Raw genomic sequence first — 21,696 nt, 5'->3', positions numbered from 1 at the left:
AAAAATACCTTTCCCAAACTACTTTCTAGGGATATTACAAACAAATTTAAAAGCTTCTCTTTCACTAGTCAAATAGATAATTAAAAGACAAAAATACATCTAAACTTTACTTTGGGAAGAATTTTGATTCTTCTCATGACAAAGGGCTTGGCTATGAAAGACCAGGGAAATATTTTCACTATAGGGACAGATGGTACATAATCGTGAACATAGACACACACACACACACACACACACACACACACACACACACACACACACACACACACACTCCTGTAAGGAAGAATATCTTTAAGTAAGGAGACTATTTATAGACTGGACAAGGCTAAAGATGTGCTTTGAGATCCATACATTAAAAAAAAAATCGAAAACACAAAAGCAAAGAAAATTCTGTCCACCAGGGGCACTGTATGTGTGTGGTGCACATACACACATACGGGCAAAACACTTAAATACATAAAATAGAAATGGACTTTTGTTAAAGAAGAAAACAAACGTTACTGAGGCTGTCAGGAAAAAGAAACATTTGAATAATACTGGTATGAACAGAGATCATTGTAGACGTTCCTCAAAATATTAAAACTGGACATTCCAATGGGCCATCTATACTACTTCTGGGCATACACCAAAAGAAATAGGGGAGGCGGAAGTCAGCATATAACAGAGATAGCTGTGCATCCTCATGTTTGTTGAGAACTTAGTCTCAGTATACACCTTGTATTATCATTATTGTGCCCAACAATAGATGGATAGCTAAGGTCTGGTATGTATAAAATAGAGTATTCAGCCATCAACAAGAGGAGTGAGAATATAGCTTAGTAGTACACTTGTTTGATATATGTAATGCCCTATGTCCAATTTCCAACATTGAAGCAAAGAAACAAAATTTAAAAATAAATAAAATAATTCAAGTTGGTCATGTGAGACAAAATAATCCAGGCACAGGAAGGCAAACATTGCAATTATTTTCTTATATATGGAATACAGACTTTTAAGAATAAATTTTATGTGTATGGCCATTTTGCCTGCATGCATGTCTGTCTACCACATGAATAATGAGTACACGTGTTAATGGAGACCAGAAGAAGGTGTTGGTTACCCTGGAAAATGTCTATCTCCCATGTTGGTGCTAGGCATTTAACCTGGTTTGTCTGGAAAAACAGCCAGTGCTTTGAACCGTGGAACAATTTTTCCAGCTCCAGAATATATTTTCAAACAAAGCAAAATTTGAAGAAATGGGCAAGGAAGCTATTTATGAAAAGAAAGGGGACACACAGGAAGATGAGTAGAAGAGGTGAGGGCAGTAGGAAGTGCCTAAGAGAAAACATATGATAAACATACCTGAGTGCCACAATGAAACGAACTCATTTTTAATATAAGAAACATGTCCTAAAACATAAGTAGAATAGTGGAAAGTTTCAGCAAGAACACAAGAGAAGAGGAGCTCTTAGATATTTTTCATATGAATATAAGTAGGGACAACCATTATGGACATTGTTACTTAGATTCCTGAAAACTGAAATAAAACTTCCATACAATCAAGCTATGCTCGTCCTGTGTGTGGGTGTGTATATTTGTCTTTGGCATACATTCATTGTACAAAACAATGCATAGATGAACAAATCTGTATTACCATACCCCAGTAAACCCTGTATAGCCATGTTCACTGCTGCTCTGTTCTCAAGAGCTAGGGCATGGAATCTGCCTCGATGCCAAATGGTGGAGGAAGGACTAAGGAAAATCAGCAATTGGATACGATGTTAAAGATGAGAAAAAGACTGTCATTTCAAGGTAAATAGATACAAATGAAGATCAGACTCACAAAGATACAACTGCATGCTTCCTCTCCTGTGGAATCTGAAAGATAATGCAAGAAAAGAGAAAATAATTACAGGTGAACATGAAGGGGGTAAATGTGAGTAATAAGTAGGTAAATACAGAATTTTCTGTAATTAGCATATAGCAAAATACATGGATGGAAAAATAAATCTCTTTTTAACAACAATATAAAGAAAGGAATAGAAGCAGTACTGATTTCAGAATAAATAAATAGATTTAAAGTTTATTTGCTTATTTTTATTGAATATTTTTATTTACATTTCAAATGTTATTCCTTTCCCAGTTTCCATCTATAAACCCGACTATCCCATCCCGTGCCCCCTTCTGCTTTATAAGGGGTTTCCCCCTCCCCAACCATCGCCCTTCCAGCCTTCCACCTTGACATTCTCCCACACTGGAGGATTTAGCCTTGGCAGGACCAGGGCTTCTCCTACCATTGGTGCCCAACAAGGCCATCCTCTGCTAATATGCATTTGGAGCCATGGGTCTGTCCATGTGTAATCTTTGGGTAGTGGTTTAGTCACTGGGAGCTCTGGTTGGTTGGTATTGTTGTTCTTATGGGGTTGCAAGTCCCTTTAGCTCCTTCAATCCTTTCTCTAATTCTTCCAACTGTGTGTGTGGGGGGGTCCTGTTTCCAGTTCAGTGGTTTTCTGCTAGCATTAGCCTCTGTATTTGTCATGCTCTGGCTAAGCCTCTCAGGAGACAGCTATATCAGGCTCCTGTCAGCATGCACTTCTTGGCTTCATCAATATTGTCTAGTTTTGGTGGCTATATGTATATGGGCTGGACCCCATGTGGGGATTTTTAAGTGCATGGCGCTCTCTCTCTCTCTCTCTCTCTCTCTCTCTCTCTCTCTCTCTCTCTCTCTCTCTCTCTGGTATCAACAGAGGCAACAGAGGCAAGAAGAATGTGTCAAATCCCGTTAGACTGAAATTAAACAAGGTTGTGAGCTATTTTGTGGGTGCTAGAAATGGAACCCAGGCCCAGGCTCTCTGAAAGAATAACAGGGTTTTTAATTACTGAGTCATTTCTCTAACCTCTAGAATGACAAGGAGAGTTATTAAAAGGCAAATTAGAAGATCTATGTAAACTACCATTAAACACTGATTACATTGTAACACAAAAACACTAAAAACATCCAGGCTGATAAGGATGTGGCCTGTCAGGAACTTTTATTCATTATTAATGAAAATAGAAAAGTAAAACACTAGAAGAGAGAAGTCTTCATGCAAGAGTAAGCCATCTTAAAGGTATCATGGAATCATTATACATGCTTTTCTAACATAAAAATGAGTTGAAGGTATATGTGTATAAATAACAACTTGTGTGCAGATGTTTATAGCAACTTAATTCATAACTTCCCAAATGTGAAAGCAATAATGACATTGTTAAATAGCAGATTGGATAAATTGTGTCATATGCAGAGAAAAGAATGTTAATCAGTGATAAAAAGAACTATAAATTCATGAAGGAACCATGGAGAAAAATTTAAGCGCCTTTTACTAAGTGAAAAAACATCAGTTTGAAAACTCTTATGGGGGTGGTGTTGGTTGATAGTGTTGTTCTTCCTATGGGGTTGCAAACTCCTTCAGCTCCTTCAGTCCTTTCTCTACCTCCTCCATTGGGATCACAAGGTTCAGTCCATTGGCTGTGAGCATCTGCATATGTATTGGTCAGGCTTTGGCAGAACCTCTCAGGAGACAACTATGTCTGGCTCCTGTCAGCAAGACTTCTTGGCATCCACAATAATGTCTGGGTTTAATGTCTATATACGGGACGGATCCCTAGGTGGGACTGTCTCTGGATGGCCTTTCCTTCAATCTCTGCCCCATTTAGACAGTGGCTATTCTGGGTTAAAATTTTGGAGATGAATGGGTGGGCGCATGCCCCAAACAAGAGACTTGCCTAACCTCTGGGTATGGTCTCCACAGGTTCTCCCTCCCCTTTGTTGGGCATTTCAGCTAATCTCATTCCTGTTGGGTCCTGGGTGCCTTTTGCTCTCCTAGCATCTGGGACTTGCTGGTGGCTACCCAAACTTCCCATCCCTCATTGCTATACACCTCTGTTCAAATTCTGGATCCTCTATATATCATCTCTGTTTCCTCCCATACCTGATCCTGCCCTTTCATCCTCCTCTCCTCCTCCCAAGTCCCTCCCACCCTTTATCTCCTGTTACAATTTTGTTCCCAGAGCTGCCAGGGACTAAATTATCAACCAAAGAGTACACATGGAGGGTCCCATGGCTCCAGCCACATATGTAACAGAAGATGGCATTATCTGGCATCAACAGTAGAGGCGCTTGGTCCTGTGAAGGCTCGATTTCCCAGTGTAGGGGAATGCCAGGGTGGTGAGGTGGGAGTGGGTGAGTGAGAGGGGGAACACCCTCATAGAAGCAGGGGGATGGAGGATAGGAGAGAGGAAACCTGAAAAGGAGATCAATTTGAAATGTAAATACATAAATTATACAATACAAAAAGAAGTCTTATTGGGTGAGTCTTATGATTTGCATTCTGGAGAAGGTAAAACACTAGGACTAATTTGAATGCAGGAGTTTCATTTCAATGTTAGTAAAAATACTCTATTAATATCCTGATGGATAATGTCATCATACAGTTTTATAGAATGTAAAACACGTTTGAGTAGTCATTGTGTCTAAATGCGTGTTAATAGATTTTGATAAATGCAAAGCTCTGGCAGGAAATGCTGATAATGGAAGAACACGTGACTGTTTGGAGACAAGGGGTATTATTGAAAATTCCTGTGCCTCATTTATATTTCTGGTATGTACCTAAAACTTCTCCAAAAATGTAAAAAAAAAAAAAAAAAGACAGAATGGATGCTGACATACAGTATAAGCATAATTACAGAAGACAATTAAGAAACACTTCTTGCCAGATACCCACAGGCCCCCTACCTACTCAGAAGAGAAGGGGAGGGGTTGGGGGAGTGATTGTGGGAGGGATTGACTGGGAGGGAGACAGTGAACAGGACGTAAAGTGAATACGTAAAAAAAATAATTAAAATAGAAACAGCAGCAACAACAACAACAACAAAACACTTCTTGCCACTAAATTCGATAGTTACATGAAGTGGGCCCATGCTTCAAATGTCACTTATTAAAACAGACACAAAAATAAATAAAATATATCAATACTATCCTGAGCATTTTTAAATTTACAATTGAAAACTTTTAAACACATAAAACTTAAATTCCATGTGATTTACTGGTGAATTCTATGACATACTTATAAAATAAGTAATATCAACATTATTCACATATTTTTGGACAGAAGAAGCATCAGTGTTCAAATTATGAGGGGAGATAACACTTCCTTGTCAGAAAATACACATTAAAATATTTCAAAAAAGAAAGTCTTTCAAAAACAATCTTCAAAACCATAGAATAACAAACACTTACAAATAGAATCCAATGAAATGTAAAAGAAGCTTTCACAACAAACTAAGGCTGATCCTAAGAACATAAAGGCCAGTTCACTAACTGACCATATGAAGAAACAAACTTAAAATGATTCGATCATAATAACAGATATAAAAATAATTTAAACTATGATTTCAGTAGGAAATAAAATGAAATTCCCCTATGTTCAAGAGGACCTCTAAATTCAGAAAGGGAAGCAGATAGGCTAAATGTAGATCTCCACCATTACCTCCTCTCTTCCAAATCCAACCCCCAGTCTCATTGCCAGCTCTTTAGAAGACCAACAGTTGAGGCCTCTTCTCATTATCTGACCCCATTCCTCCAGGAATACATAGATCCTGATGGAATACTTTGCTTTCCTCCCACTTTGTGGACTCCCTCAGTCCCCTCTCCTAACCTCTTCCCACACATGAGTCAGCTCTCAATATCTAGAAACACATTTTAACTAGAATGTGCAGTGGCCACACCTAGCAGAGTCCAAGAAGCATTGCCTACCCAGCAACACACAGTCAGAGAGGAAAAGAGAAACCAAAAAAACAAAGCATACACCAAATAAAGACAAAAACAGACATAAGCACATAAAATTAAAATTTTCTCAAGCCTAAATGCCTAGATGCCAGTGTAAAAGCACAATAACAGTGAAGAGAGAATGTTTTCACTACAGCCCAGCAACCCTGCCACAGCAGTCCTTGAATTCCAACATAGCTGAAGCATACGACAAAGATGCTAAAATAACCTTTATGGGTATGATGGAGGTTTTAAAATTAGGAGTTATTAAACCCCTTCAAGAAATCTATGAAAATACACACAGTGGAAGGAAATGAATGAAACAATTCAAGATCTTGAAGTGGAGATAGGATCAATAAAGTCCAAAATGAGGAAAATGTAGAAATGAAAAATTTAGGAATTCCAACAGGCAGGAACCAAAAACAAGTGTGAGGTGGTGGCGGCAAGGGATGGAAGAAAGAATCTCAGGCATTGCAGACAACATAGAAGATACAGAATCAAACTCCAATCAAAGATATAGAAAATATTTTCAACAAAATCATAGAAGAAAATTTCCCTTAAAAGGATATGCCTATAAAAATACAAGAAGCATACAGAGTACCAAATCTACAAGAATAAAATAGAAAGTATCCTCAGCTCATAATAATCAAGGCACTAAATGTAGAAAACAAAGAAAGAATATTAAAATTTACAAGGGAAAAAGACCAAGTAACATAAAATGTCAGATCATTTAGAATAACATGTGACTTCTCAATGGATACTCTGAATTCCAGAAAGGCCCAGATGGCTGTATAGAAACTATAAGAGACAACAGATAGCAGCCCAGGCTATTATATCCCACAGGACTATAATTCACTATCGATGAAGAAAACAATATATAACATTATAAAACAAATGAAAGTAACATCTACCTACAAATACAGCCATACTGAAGGTACTTTAAGGAAAGCTTCAACCACAAGAGGTTAGCCACCTCATGAAAACACAAGAAATAATTAATCCCAGAGCACCAATTCAAAAGAGACACATGTGCACACATGCATAAGTGCTCACTCATCTCACACACACACACACACACACACACACACACACACACACACACACACACTCACAATCAGATAATAGGAATACACAAATACCACACATTGGTATTTCTAAAGGCCAATGGTCTCAATTCCCCAATAAAAAGACATGGACAAAAAAAATGGATGCAAGACAAATACATCTTTCGGCTGCATCCATGAAATACATCTTCACATCAAGGATAGAATTGACCTCCGGGTAAAAGGATGGAAAAATATATTCCAAGCAAATATACTTAAGAAGTGAGGTGATAATAACCGTTTTAACATCTGACAAAATAGACCTCACATCTAATCAAAAGAGATAGGGAAGGACACTACAAACTCAAAGGGGGGAAATCTATTTGGTGGACATTGTGATTCGTAACATCTCTGCCCAAACTAAAGGAAACACATGTTTATAAAAATAAATAAATAAATAAATAAATAAATAAATAAATAAACCATTACAGCCTAAATCACTCATTGACCCTCATACATAGTGAAAAACTTCACTACTTCACTATTACAAATAGATATGTCATACAGTCAAAAATTAAATGGAGAAATGCTAGAGTTGACATTATAAACTGAATGGACCTAGTAGATATTTACAGACAATTTTATGTAAACACACCTCCTACTTTCTCAGCACCTCAATGACATTTTTCCTAAATTTACCACATACTGAGATACAAAGCAACTCTCAACAGATGCAGGGAAATTGAAATAACACCTGCATCATATTTGACTACCACAGCTTAAAGCTGAATATCAACAACAAAAACAACGGAAAGCTTACAAACCCATGGAAATTAAACAACTCTCTACTGGATGATAAAAATGGGTTAAGATAAAATTAAAAAAAAAGTCAAAGACTTTTAGAATTAAATTAAAATGAATACACAATATACTCAAATTTATGGGACACAATTCAACCTTGCTAAGAGGAAATGTCATAGCACTCAGTGCCTACATAAGAAAACTGGAGAAATGTCATACTATCAAATTAACAGTTCAGCTGAAAGCTCTAAAACAAAAGAAGTCACCACACTCAAGAGGAGTAGATGGCAAGAAATAATCAAATTGAGGGCTGAAATAAAATAAAATAGGAACAAAGAAAACAATACAAAGAATTGAAGAAACCAAGATTTGCTTCTTTGAGAGAATCAATAAAAATAGACAAACGCTTATCCAAACAAATAAAAGATGGAGAGAGAATATCCAAATTGACAAAATTGAAACAAAAAGGGAGACCTAATGATGGGTAGATACCTAGGAAATTCAGAGAATCACAGTTAGCACAGGCCCTAAGGTTAACAATAAGTAAATAGAATCTCAGAAAACTAAAAAAAAGCTGTAAGACGTAGGTCACCATTATATGGACAGAGTGAAGGCTATAGAATGGGAAAAGATTATGCCAACTACATTAAAAGATAAAGAGTTAATATACAAAATACATAAAGAACTCAAAAAACTAGATATAGAAAAGTTTAATTGAAATGGGTTTGGGGTTTGGGGATTTAGCTGAGTGGTAGAGCGCTTGCCTAGCAAGCTCAAGGCCCTGGGTTCGGTCCTCAGCTCCGAAAAAAAGAAAGAAAGAAAGAAAGAAAGAAAGAAAGAAAGAAAGAAAGAAAGAAAGAAAGAAAGAAAGAAGTGGGTTACAAGTCTAAACAAAGAATTCTCCAAAGTGGAAATGCAAATAGCTAAGAAATACTTGAAAAAACATTTAACATCAGGGAAATAACATTCAACATCAGGGAAATACAAATCAAAACTACTTTGAGATTTCGTTTTATACCTGTTATAATGGCTAAGATCAATTAAACTAATGACAGCTCATGCTGGGAAGGATGTGGAGTAAGGAGAACACTCCTTCATTGATGCTGGGAGTTCAAAATTGTACAACCACTCTGGAAATCAGTTTGGTGATTCCTTGGGAAGATGGGAATCTATTTACCTCAAAAACACTCTTCAGCATATATCTAAAAACACTTGCTCAACCCTGTTCTCAATCCACTCACTCTGTTTCTCATTAGAAAATAAAGAGACTTCTGAGGGATAATAATATACTATAATAAGATAAAACAAAGTTTACAGCATCAGAATAGGACAAACAAACTAATGGAAGAATACTTGAAAATGCATAAAAAATAAATATACAGGCCAATACCCACTCGTTCACACACTTAGGAATTCCGTAAAAATACTAAGATGGAATTTATAAAACATACTCAAATGACCTGTAGCAAGAATATATATATATATATATGGATACATAATTTTATTACATATAATATATTTTATATTATACATTGTATATTACATCATATGTCATATTATACATTATATAAAATTAAAAATGAAACAAAATAAAAATTACGAAAGGCTCTGCCATGACATTATGAGACAAGAAATTTCAAAAGATGCTGCTGGACATGCAGCCTACTATTAAGAATAGTTTGTTCCTACAGTGAGACTCCCTTGGAGAAGACTAAATATTCATTTTCAAGTGATTTTCAATTGTATATAGCTTCTGGCTTGGGTATAAGAGCATGTGTCCACTTCTCCTTTTAGCTCTAGGAATCCAACTGGTACAGTCCCATGTAGGTCCTGTGCATGCTGCTTCAGTCTCTGTGAGTTCATATGTGTATTTATCTTGTTGATATAGAGGGCTTGGTTCCTTAGTGTCCCACATCCCTTCTTGTTCCTACACTTTCTACCTCTTTTCCCACGAGGTCTGGAATGGAGGATTTGTTGTCCCCATCCCATTTAGGACTGAATGTTCCAAAAGTCTTCTCTCTCTTTTCTCTCTCTCTCTCTCTCTCTCTCTCTCCTCTCTCTCTCTCTCCCTCCTCTCCTCTCTCTCTCTCTCTCTCTCTCTCTCTCTCTCTCTCTCTCTCTCTCTCTGTAATACCTGGCTGTGGGACAATGACTGACCTCAAAGATAACAGATATCTACATACCTCTGACTCTCAAGTGCTCAGACTAAAGGATGTGCAACCATGCTCAGCCAAATTCATCTTTTCCAAGGTATGTTCTATTTTTTTAATTTTGTACTATATATTTTGTTCTTATTATTTCCATTTCCCCAGATCCTCCCTATCCTCTCATTTCCTACCTACCCCCTTCCTTGTTTCTCTTCATCTCTCTCTGTCTCTGTCTCTCTGCCTCTCTATCTCTCTTTCTGTCTGTCTATCTCTTTCTCAACAAACAAAACAAAACTACACCAGGAAAAATGGAGTTCATTCTATTTATTTATTTATTTTCTTCCTAAACATGAGGCCTGCTCAGGAGTGTGGTTGTTGATATATCAGATGTCACTCTACAGGAATTAACTGATTTTCCCTATTTCAACATTTGTCAAATAGCTTCTTTGTCAGGGGTGGGACTTTATGCCCACTTAAGATTCTCCATCCTTAGACTTTTGTATGGCTTGAGCTTATACAGATTTTGTGAACTGCAAGTTCATCTGCATAACAATCCCATAGTGGATGACTCCAAGGTAATATCATTTTCTAGACACAACAGCATTGTTTTTTATATGTCCTTGATACTGCCAGCAACTCAGTAAATAAGTATGATTTCTAGCCAACGGACTACTCACAGTGAACAATAGTGAAATAAACATCAGAAGGAGAAGGAGGAGGAGGAGGAAGAGGAGGAGGAGGGAAGGGGGGTGGGGGAGGGGGGAGAGGGGGAGGAGGAAGAAGAAGAAGAAGAAGAAGAAGAAGAAGAAGAAGAAGAAGAAGGAGGAGGAGGAGGAGGAAGAAGGGTGGAGGAGGAAAGGAGGAGGAGGAGGGGGAGGGGAGAAGGAGAAGGAGAAGGAGAGGAGAAGGAGAAGGAGAGAGAGAAGAAGAAGGAGAAGGAGAAGGAGAAGGAGAAGGAGAAGAAGAAGAAGAAGAAGAAGAAGAAGAAGAAGAAGAAGAAGAAGAAGAAGAAGAAGAAGAAGAAGAAGAAGAAGAAGAAGAAGAAGAAAAGAAGAAGAAGAAGAAGAAGAAGAAGAAGAAGAAAGAAGAAGAGGAAGAAGTCTGCCATAATTCTGGTTCTGAAAGGAGACACAGGGAAGTATCCAGTCCGCCATCTATGATTTCAACCTAGGAAAAGACAATATCCTGGGGTATGAAAGCCTTATTGTTACGTCATGATCATTCTATTTTTAAGACAAAGTCCACACATTTTTTTAGCAGAGGTTAATTAATGTTGGTCTATCTAATATTGCTATACCATATGAATGTCTAATCTCTATTTTCCTCAAGACTATTATCTAAAAATGGCAGAGGCAATATGGCACAAGGCAAAATTTATAGACTTTGGATCAGACCTTGGTTATAACATACTTTCCAGTTTTATATGGGTGGCAACAGACAAGTTACTTAAACTTGATGAACCTATTTCTTTATCTATAAATGAAGTTAATGCCACTTTCTTTGTTAGGTTGTAGTGAAATGTAGAGACAATAATCTGAAGCTCCTACTAAAACCATCTATTAAGTGCTTGGCACATAAAAGACGTTTAGTAAATGGAATTATTAATGAAAAATCTTTCTACTGAAGTACCACCATTAAAAATTCACTCCCATGGGTTAATGAGCTACTTACTTAAAGAGTCATTTCCAGACAAAGTTGTAAAATACATAATTTGCCTTATCTATATTTAGACTCTACCAGTTATGCCCTTCTGTCCTTAAATTGGTATTTGGTTAGAAAGAGATATCAGAGAATTCTTGGGAAAATTATAAAGAAGAAAAGGTCTGATCATTTTGTCTAGATGTGTGACTCCTTAGCAAGCAATAAATATATTTATTTCAGAACTTATTTTTTCAGAAAATGGGCTGGATCTAGAAGACAATATAAATTCTCCTGGTGTTATGATAGAGTTAGTGTATTATCATTTCAGCACCACTCTTCAAAGCTAACTTTCAAATATGTGTGTGTCTTCCTTTTGTCTCCAATTACTCATTCCCTGCTTTTTCAAACATTACTGTATAAAAGCCAAGGAGGGGCTTATTAAATGTGAGAGATAGAACGTAATCATGTGGAAGAGCAGTGGCTACAAATTTCATGAGTGCTTTGTGGAAAGGGACATTAAATGGCAAAATAGGGTCACAGATAAACTCTGCAGTGTTTCATTCTGCATGAAAAAATTCAACATACTTATCTATGATCAGATAAACACAAAATAACTTTCCTTGATATTTTAAATGGATTTATTTATTTTTGTGCATACCGTGTGTGTCTGGTACCCCTGGAGGCCTCAAAGGCCCTTGAATTGAAATGACAAGGAGCTGTGAACTACTTGGTTGGTGCTGGGAATTGAACCTGGGTCATCTGTAAAAACTGCTCTGAGCTACTGAGCAATTTCTCCAGCCACACTTTGTTTCATCTTTACTGGGAACAGATTGCCACCTCCACTGTCATCTCATCATGGCCATCACCAACATTGTTCCTTCTCTTGAAGGAAAAGATGTACATGTATATGCCAGGCATATCATAGGCCCTTAAATCTCAGGAGATGAAGAAATAGGAGGATATCTATGAATTCAAGGCCACCCTGTTCTATATAATGAGTTCTGTGCTAGCCAGGATACACAATGAGACCCTTTCTTAGTTTTGGTGCTTAAGATATACACATTCTGAATTTTTTTTCAGGATAAACTTTTCAAAGTCATGCCCAACAAGACAAATGGGGTTGGTGAATAATGTCATAAACAACATAGAGATTTCATTTATTCCTTGATTCTTTTCCATTTTAAATTTCAATGTTTTATTTATTTTCTTTTTCTTATAATATGCAAATATCTTCAACAATAAATCCATTTTAATATTGTTATTAGTGTTAGAGATCAATTTAAACTTGAGAAATCTGCTTCTTTCTTGGGCCCTCCTACTAATTTGGGGTTTTAACATCTATCTTGCATATTGCCTTTACATGAGGTCTATACAGGCATTTTTGATTGTGGCCCATGATCTAGGTACATTCTGAGACTCAGGATAAAATCTCACCTTGGCTTAAATATTTATACAAATGTTTCTCTTATTCCTCTCCAAGATTCTTTATTTCAGTAATCCTATAGCATTGGCAAGTCCTCCATTCAGCTAGCTTTTTACTTCTTATAAGGGCTCTCATCTCAAAGACGTTTCCTTTTGAAGGCTAGTATAGTGACTGCCATCCTATATACAGTCACCAATGGCTACACTTATATCAACAGATATTGGGTTAGTGAAATTTAAGAGTAATAAGAAGCCACGGTTGAATGATTTGGTTAAACAGAAAAACTAATCAAATGCAACAAGTCCATTAGCCTCTAAATAAAGCAAAGCATTTATCAAAACCAATACTACCATTCAAATACATTGAGTAGGCAATTGGAACTCCATTAAGATCATTGATTTGGTCAAGAATTAACAAAGTGAATGAACACTTTTAGCACATAGGGAGATGCGGAGTTGATATTTAGTGTCAAAGTAACATCCTTATGAATTACTTTCCTATCTACAAGTGGAGAAAGGCCTAACTTTTCAATAGAACAAACTGACAGTCATCATCACAGCCAAGTCATCCATTAACCTAGTGACCCATTCACTGAGATGGACGTCAACCTCACATTTAATGTTTCTCAGTGTGATAAAATATACAATATACATGGCCTCATCTGTGAATTAGTTACTTCCATGAAAAACACCTAAACTGAATTCCTTAAGTTTTACCTTTGACTTCAGGTTTTTAGAAATATAAATAGAGGAGTGGATACAATATCACCACAAGGAAAATTAGGCATGTCCAATTTTATTTGTATATCTTAAATATTTTTCTTTTCTGTTTTGTGTAAGGGTATTTTGCCTGCAGGTATATATATTTACCATGTGTATGCCTGGTGCCTACAGAGGCCAGGAGAGTGTGTCAGATATAGTGCTGGCATATGTTGGCATTTAAAATTGAATGTCTGCTAGGCATGGTGATATACACATTTATTCCAGCATCAGAAGGCAGGGGTAACTAGATTTTATGAAGTCTGCATGCAGGTCCAGTACAGCCAGGGGGCTACACAGAGAAACCCCTGTATTGCAAGGCAAAAGAATTAATTTCTGCTAGTTCCTGTCCTGAGACTTAGATTCAAATTAATTTTTTAAAGATTTACTTATGTATATATTTATTTTGCTGTATGTGTGTCTTTGCAAGCTATTGTGAATCAAGTATATGTGGGTGTCCTCAGAAGCCAGATGGTGTTGGGTCTCCTAGAACCAGAGCTACCGGCAATTGTGAAGCAGGTGCTAGAAACTCAGTCTTGGTATGCTGCAATAGCACTAAGTTCTCTTAACTGCTGAAGCAATTGTTCACCCCCTTGCATTCAAAATCTTAATGCTGTCTAGTAATTGAAACCTTGTTGTCTAACAAGATTGTCTAGCTGCTGCTATGTCTGCCTTAATCTTATCTCTCAGTAGAATCTCAATAGTCTGCTGTGTTCATCTATCAATTCTTCAAGATTATTTTTTTCTAAAATAGTAAACTCTGTTTCACTATTGTTTTTTATTCCAACAAAATGCTAAAGTTTCCAATGGAAAGAAAAACATATATATCTGAGAGGTGCATTGAATGGCAGTTCAGTGACGCCGTAGTCCACAGCATCCATTATCAGAGTGGTAGTTAAGCATGACAAGAGTGATTCAACTGAGTTGTGTCTACTGAGACTGTGATATAGACATTCATTTATCACCATTGTCACTCAACTTTAATTGTCAGCACTCTCCTTCAGCAAAAATCCCAGAGAGGCTATCAAATGCAAGCCTGGATTCACTTTTGATTTTACTGGTCTTTAACAACTTCTGGCCTTACGGATCTCTCTTTGACATAAAGGGGGATCTATTTTATACCCTCCCACCAAAAGCAGAAGTGAGCAGATTACGTAAATCAAAAGGAGACTATATTTAGTAACGAGGCTGGATTTGTGTACACGGCTTAAAAACTTAAAGGCCAGTTACCTTCAAATCTACCACTCCTCCAGAAGCATTACAACATAAGAATTTTTATTACCTGCCTATTGCATTTTTGAAAGCATCATCAGCGTGTCTTTTGCATGGACTAAATGAGGTCCCATAAAGACCTACACATTTCAGGAAATCTCTAAAATGCAATCTCATACTCATTCTAATGGCTAATAAAGAGCAATAACTATTTCATGGGGTTTTAAATGTGAATATTTGGAATGTTTTTTTCCAGGCCAGGCAAAGATTTTAGGGAGCTTAATCATCCTCAGACTTTCACAAAGAAAGTGCATTATTGCTCTTCGCCTCACTGCTCCCTGTGGATAATTGTTAATGGGGTTTGCTGCCAAATGATGCTGCAGTTGGCCACACTGTAGTCAGTACGCTCCAGACTTTTGAATGCCTGCCATTCTCATCTTTAAAAGCAGCACCCAGCATAAATGATCAATCCTGAAACCTGTCAAGCCAGTCCTTTCTGTGTCCCTTCATCAATATATTCCAATGTCATATTTAACCAAGGTCTTTGGCAGTCACTTAGCTCACCATAGCAATTGTTACTACATCTGTATTTTCTACTGGAATGAAAGCTCCATGTTGTTAAGTTCAGTACTAAATTGATTTTACCTTTCATTTCTTTCTAGTCTGAACAACACTATCAGGCATTGAGAAGCAGTCAACACAGATTTGTAACTGACAAAAGACTCAAAAGAGCAACATATATGAAATGCATGTTACCATAGCATATATTATTGAGTGCTTAACTTAATCCCCTTGCATATTATTATAAAGGAGGCACTATAATTATTGTCAACTTATGACTGTAAAAATATAGGATCAAAAACTCATCTGTGGACTGAAGTGAATAGACTGTAGTGATAAAACAATTGTTTAACCTGTATGAGGCCATGGATCAATCACAGCACAAGGATATGAGGGTGGGAGGTGTTAAGATGCAGATATAGCTGAGTTGGTAGAATGTTTACTATGCTTGAATGAAGCCCTGGGTTTGATTCCTGGCACTCAATAAAACAGCTTGAGGTTAATGTCTGTAATTTCAGTACTTAGGAAACAGAGTCAGAAAGATTAGAAAAGTCTATCATTGGCTAGGAAGAAATTTAATATCTACAGGAAACTGTGTGGGCCAGGCACTATAGGAAAAATCACAACTACAAACTGAGGGTGCAACTCATTTTCAGATAGTAGTGCTGTGCTGTGCTGTGCAGGTGGGGGACCCTGAGGGCTCACAGCTACCGACAGATCTTGAGTTTAACATGGTTAGTTGGACTCCTAAGACAAATTTCGGCAGATTTTTAAGTCTTGCTAATGGAATCACTAGAGTGGAGTCGAATAGAACAAAAAGGGGGAAAGGAATATTTGATAATACTACAAAAGACTTTTGCATATTTTTCTATAATTTTCAAAATAAGCAACTATGACCCTCTATCATCCCTTTATATATGAGAAAAACTATCAAAGGAGTTTCAGGCAGAAAGATAAAAGATCTTGCGAATATTTTCATTTCATGACATCTTTCATTTCTACAAACCCTTTTCTGCCTGAAGAAATCAGAGAGACATTCTTGAAAGATTTCCAGTGGTGATGAGAGATTGTCTTAGGGTTAGACCTAGGGCAAAAATGAGAAGAGAAACTAAAAAGCAAGACTATATGACATCAGAAACGCCTAGACTGAGAAGACCTGGACATAGCCATCTTAAAGCAAAAAACAAAATGAGACTACAATTTCTTTCCACAATAACAGAAGATTTTGTATAAGACAGAACATTAATAGCACAATGCATTCATTAGGGGTGTGATTTACTTAATAACTGGAATACATGCTACCTTTGTGAACTTCGGTTAAGTAATGTCAATCGTAAGCCTTCTAACATATAAAAGGGTATCACTGAAGTGCTATCCTTGGGCTGTTGCTGCCAGAAATTCCTAGCATGTGGGATGTGCTTAGTGAATACTGGTAACCATTATTTGTGCTAGTGTGGAAACAATATCTTAATCATGTATTTGAATAGTATCTAGCTATATTGATTTATCAGACAACTAAAAATGGCCAAAGGTTGCAAACACTGAGCACCCTGTAGACTCTGAAATCTGTGGGATTCATACTAGCCTACTCCTGTCTTCCTATTATAAGTACAGGTTTCCTAAATGATAGCTTCTCCTTCTACTATATTTACACTCACCCACTTGCTGAATGTACTTTTAAATGTTTGTTTAACTTTATTCTTTGATTGTTTCTTACATACTTATAAGAAATTTTACAAGTTTTCATTTCCACAACCTTCTCTTACCCACCCGCCTTCTTCATTTGAACCACTTCCCAAGAAGTCTACCTCCTATTTCCTTGTCTCCTGTGTGTGTGATCCATTGAGTTTAAATAAAGTTGCTTGCACGAGCATGGGTGTATGGCTATTTTCTGAAGCATAGGCAACTTTCCAGTGGCTACACCCACCCTCAGCATACTACTTATTAACGGCAAATTGTCCTTCAGGGACATTGGGGCCTTGTGAACCCTTCCTCCACCAACAATAACATGTTGAAGAACCCAGAGTTGTTCAGGACTGTAGAGGAAAACACTGCTTCTCTGAGTGCATGAGTACAATAGTCATGTCACATCTAAAAGATATTTTTTGTGGCACACCTAGACACTGGATATTACATTCCTTTCACTCACTCCTCCATGATTTTCTCTGATTCTTGAAGAGGGTGATATAGATGGCCTATTTAGGGTTCAAGCAATCTACAATACTTGTTCTTGACACAGTGACCAGATATAAGTCTCTGCACTGACCTCTCCCCATAGAAAAAAGAAGCTTCTCTGACAAAGGTTGAGAGCAGAAATAGTGTCTGGGTACAAACATGAATATTTAAAGGGCATAGATGTATTTTCTTTCTGAAATATTCCCAAATCAGTCTTTTCTAATCACTTTGTTACCAAGGAATTTTCTAGCATCCTTTGCCATATTCTTATTTCCGTTGTCAGGTCTTTTTCACTCGTGGTATAGCACAAACTCTCTAATTCTCTAATCTAAAAATATGTGGATTTCTACTTAACTACTTGAATAAAATAGAAGCAGTGAACTAGGAATTATACTAAAAGTCTCCACAAGTCCCATATCACAAATAACTGGTGATAGCCTCATATGATTGAGATCTATTTCCATTTTAAAAAAATATTTTTAAATTTTATTTTATTTGCATAGGTGTTCTGCCTGCTTGTATGTATTTGCCATATGCATGGCTTGTGTCTGCAGAGGAAAAGAGAATGCAGATCTCCTACACATGGAGTTGCAGAACATTGTGTGCCACCATGTGGGTCATGGGAATCAAACATGGGTGTAATACAAGACTAACATGTGCTCTTAAACACTGAGACATCTCTCTAGTCCCTATGTCTACATTTTTACAAAGAAGGAAATGAAGACTAAAAGTTGATAAGCAAGTCTATCAAAAAATATTCCTTCAGGTGCAATGGGAACTATTTGACTAAATACAAGGTCTTTTTCATTCAGCCAAATTGAGCTTTCTAACGACCTGCATTTCTGCTGAAACAGCTTCCTCTCTTTGTAGGTAGGGATGTGAAACAGATTGTATGTTCCTGACATCCTGGTAGATAGTCTTTCCTTTTGCTGGAGAACTGACAGTGATAGTAATTTCTGAGGACTGGTTGCAGAGGAAAAAGGATGAGCTAGTTCTTCCTAATGTCTCTGGCCAGCACATTCTGCTCCAGCTGATGAGAATACAGTTTGCCTCCTTCTTTTTACTTGACAAGCACCCATTCTGCTGTGACAGGCAGAATAATCGCTCCACAAAAAGGCATCTTCATGCCTGGAAACTGTGATGGCTGCCTCACTTAGCAAAAGAACATTCATGTGTTAAGTTTTAAAAATAAACTCTGAGATGGGACGAATTTTATGGATTCTGTAGGTGGGTAAAATGTATTCATGAGAGGTCTTACAGCACAAAGAAGGAGAGAAGAGACTGACAAACATATTTGAAGATGCCCTCTGTAGGTTTTAAAATCAGAGGGAAAAGACATAGACCCCAAGATCCAGGCATCTGAAGAAGCTAGGTATGTTAATCAGGTTCCTTAACGGAACAGAACTGATCATGTATATGGCATTTATTGGAATGGTTCAGTACCTGTGGGTCCAGGTAGTCTTCAGTCCAGGAGGCTGGATGTTTCAGCACCCAACCTAAGGCTAGAGCCCTAGAGCAATCTTGGAAAGCTGCTAATCTTCAGTTTACATTGGACTCCCAAAGAAGTTACCTCCAATACAACTGAAGAAATGCTTCAAGAGCAGGGTAGATGAACTTTCCAGCAAGAGTGACCACAAGCAGGCAACATGCAAAAGATTTCTTCTTCTATGTCCCATTATGGAAGCTACCACAAGAAGTTATGGCCCAATTTTTTAAAAGGAAGTATTTATTTATTATACATAAGTACACATGAAACAAACCAGAAGAGTATATCTGATTTCATTACAGATGATTGTGAACCACCATATGGTTGCTGGAATTTGAACACAGGACCTCTGGAAGACCAGTCAGTGCTCTTAATCACTGAGCCATCTCCCCAGCCCTGTTATGGCTCAATTTAAGGTGGGTCTTCACACCTCAAATAATCTGATTGAGAAAATCCCTCACTTGCATGCCTAGCAGCTTAAATTTTGTTGATTCTACATGTGATAAATTGGTACCTAAGATTTTATCCTTGACATCAGGAAAGAAAAAATACTGATCTCATCTTCAGTGTTACAGATTGATACCCAGTTAGAATTGTTTCACACCTCTGTCCTCAATAACATAAGATAATTAGTAGCTTTTAAAGTATTACATTACAACATTTGCTACAGTACCATACAAACCATCTGCTGAGAACCATACGTTGTTAGGTGTTGTGGTGTATGGCTCTAATTGCAGCACTGGGAGGCAGAGCTTGGAGGAGCTCCTTATCTATATAACAAGTTTTAGACCAGCGAGGGTGGTATAATGAGATAGTATCTAAAAAAAAACAAAATGCAAGCAAACAAGCACAAGACATATTTTATATTAGTAGTTCTCAACCTGTGGGTCACAGCCTCTTTGGAGGGACTGCATGATCTGTTCACAGGGTTTGCATATAAGATATCCTGCATATCAGATATTTATACTATAATTTGCAACAGTAGCAAAATTAAAGTTATGAAGTAGCAACACAATCATTTTACAGTTGTAGGTCAGCCTAACATGAGGATATTAAAGGGCTGCAGCATTAGGAAAGTTGAGAACCACTACTTTAGTTCATTGTCTCCTAAAATTTCGGATAATCCAAGGAAGAGACAGGTGTCAGTGACTCCAGTTTTTGGAAGACAAGAATTTGCCAGTAAGAACTAGATTTCTGGGGTTGGGGATTTAGCTCAGTGGTAGGAGCTTGCCTAGCAAGCACAAGGCCCTAGGTTGGTCTAGCTCAAAAAAAAAAAAAAAAAAAAAAAAAAAAAAAAAAAAGAAGAACTTGAATTTCACTCCATTTTGATCTCTCTTATCTTTTAGATACTTACTGCTAAGAAGAAAAGTTTTGTCTCCTTCATCTTATATTATGTGAAAGTTTCTGTGAAATACACTAAGGTCGGTAATAAGAAATAATTGGTCTTTCATCAGCTAAATATGTTTTTCTCCATGTTCTTAGAAGTCCTTATAATATAGTAAATTTGAATAACTGAATAAGAGACATCGTGTGGCTCTCATTCTTTCACTGCATATTATGATTTTGTTGACCTATGCATACATATGTATAATCTAATAAATAGAGTGTATATTGCAATGGCTTTAGGGTACCATTAAGGGTGATCAATATTTTCATCTTAGCTTATTTCATTATCCGATTTTCCTGCAATTTTCAGTATCACTTCTGGAATTAAAGTATATAAGCTAAATTAATGTCTTTCCTACCCCCCAATGATTTATTATTCTCTAGCAGATGGATAATGAAGAGAAAAAGAGATAAAGGTTATAAAAACATGCTTACTAGCAATTATTTTTTATTAACGATCTCATAAAGGGGCTGTAGAGACAGCTCAATAGTTAAGAGCACTTACACTCTTCCACAGAACCCTTGTTGGGTTGCTTACACTCCATGTCCTACAGACATACACATGGCATGCCAACAGGACCCCCCACACACCCACACACACAGAGGCTGGGGTGGGAGGGGAGAGGAAGGAGGGTGGTGAGGGAGAGAAATAAGTCTGAAGAAAAAGAGCCTACTGCATTGGAGAGATAGCTTAGCAGTTAAGAGGACTGGCCGCTCTTTCAGAAGACCCAGGTTTCAAGTCCTAACACTACATGACAGTGATGGTCTATAATGGTCTTTAAGAAGATGAGATGTAACTCCTGCTCCGGGGCTAGGTAGACACAAGGCACACAAATTATACATAGCCATAAATGCAAGCAAAACACCCACACGCATAAAAGCAAGCAGAGAATTTTAAGAAGAGATAGGATAAACTCTCTTTTGATGGGTATGTGGGAATAAGCCTTTAGTCACAGCACGTGGGAGGCACATGCTAACAACTTTGTGTGACTCTAAGGCCAGGCTAGTCAGCATAGCAAATTTCAGGCAAGACAGAGCTGTACAGTCAAACCCTATCTCAAAAAGTAAATATTCAAAAGCATACTTCTTAGGCACTGTTGGGAGGAAAAAAAATTTAAAGGCATTTGAACACACACACACACACACACACTTTATTACAATGTATTGTTAAATTATACATTTAAAATGAAAATCAGTATTTCATAAAATTGTAGAGAGATTGCTTGACAAAAATCAATATTCTTCCTTTTCCCTAAGTCTGCTTGCTACCTCAAATGA

Source organism: Rattus rattus, chromosome X, assembly GCF_011064425.1.
Source record: "Rattus rattus isolate New Zealand chromosome X, Rrattus_CSIRO_v1, whole genome shotgun sequence".
NCBI classification, from domain to species: Eukaryota; Metazoa; Chordata; class Mammalia; order Rodentia; family Muridae; genus Rattus; species Rattus rattus.
Note: the sequence above shows the minus strand (reverse complement) of the source record.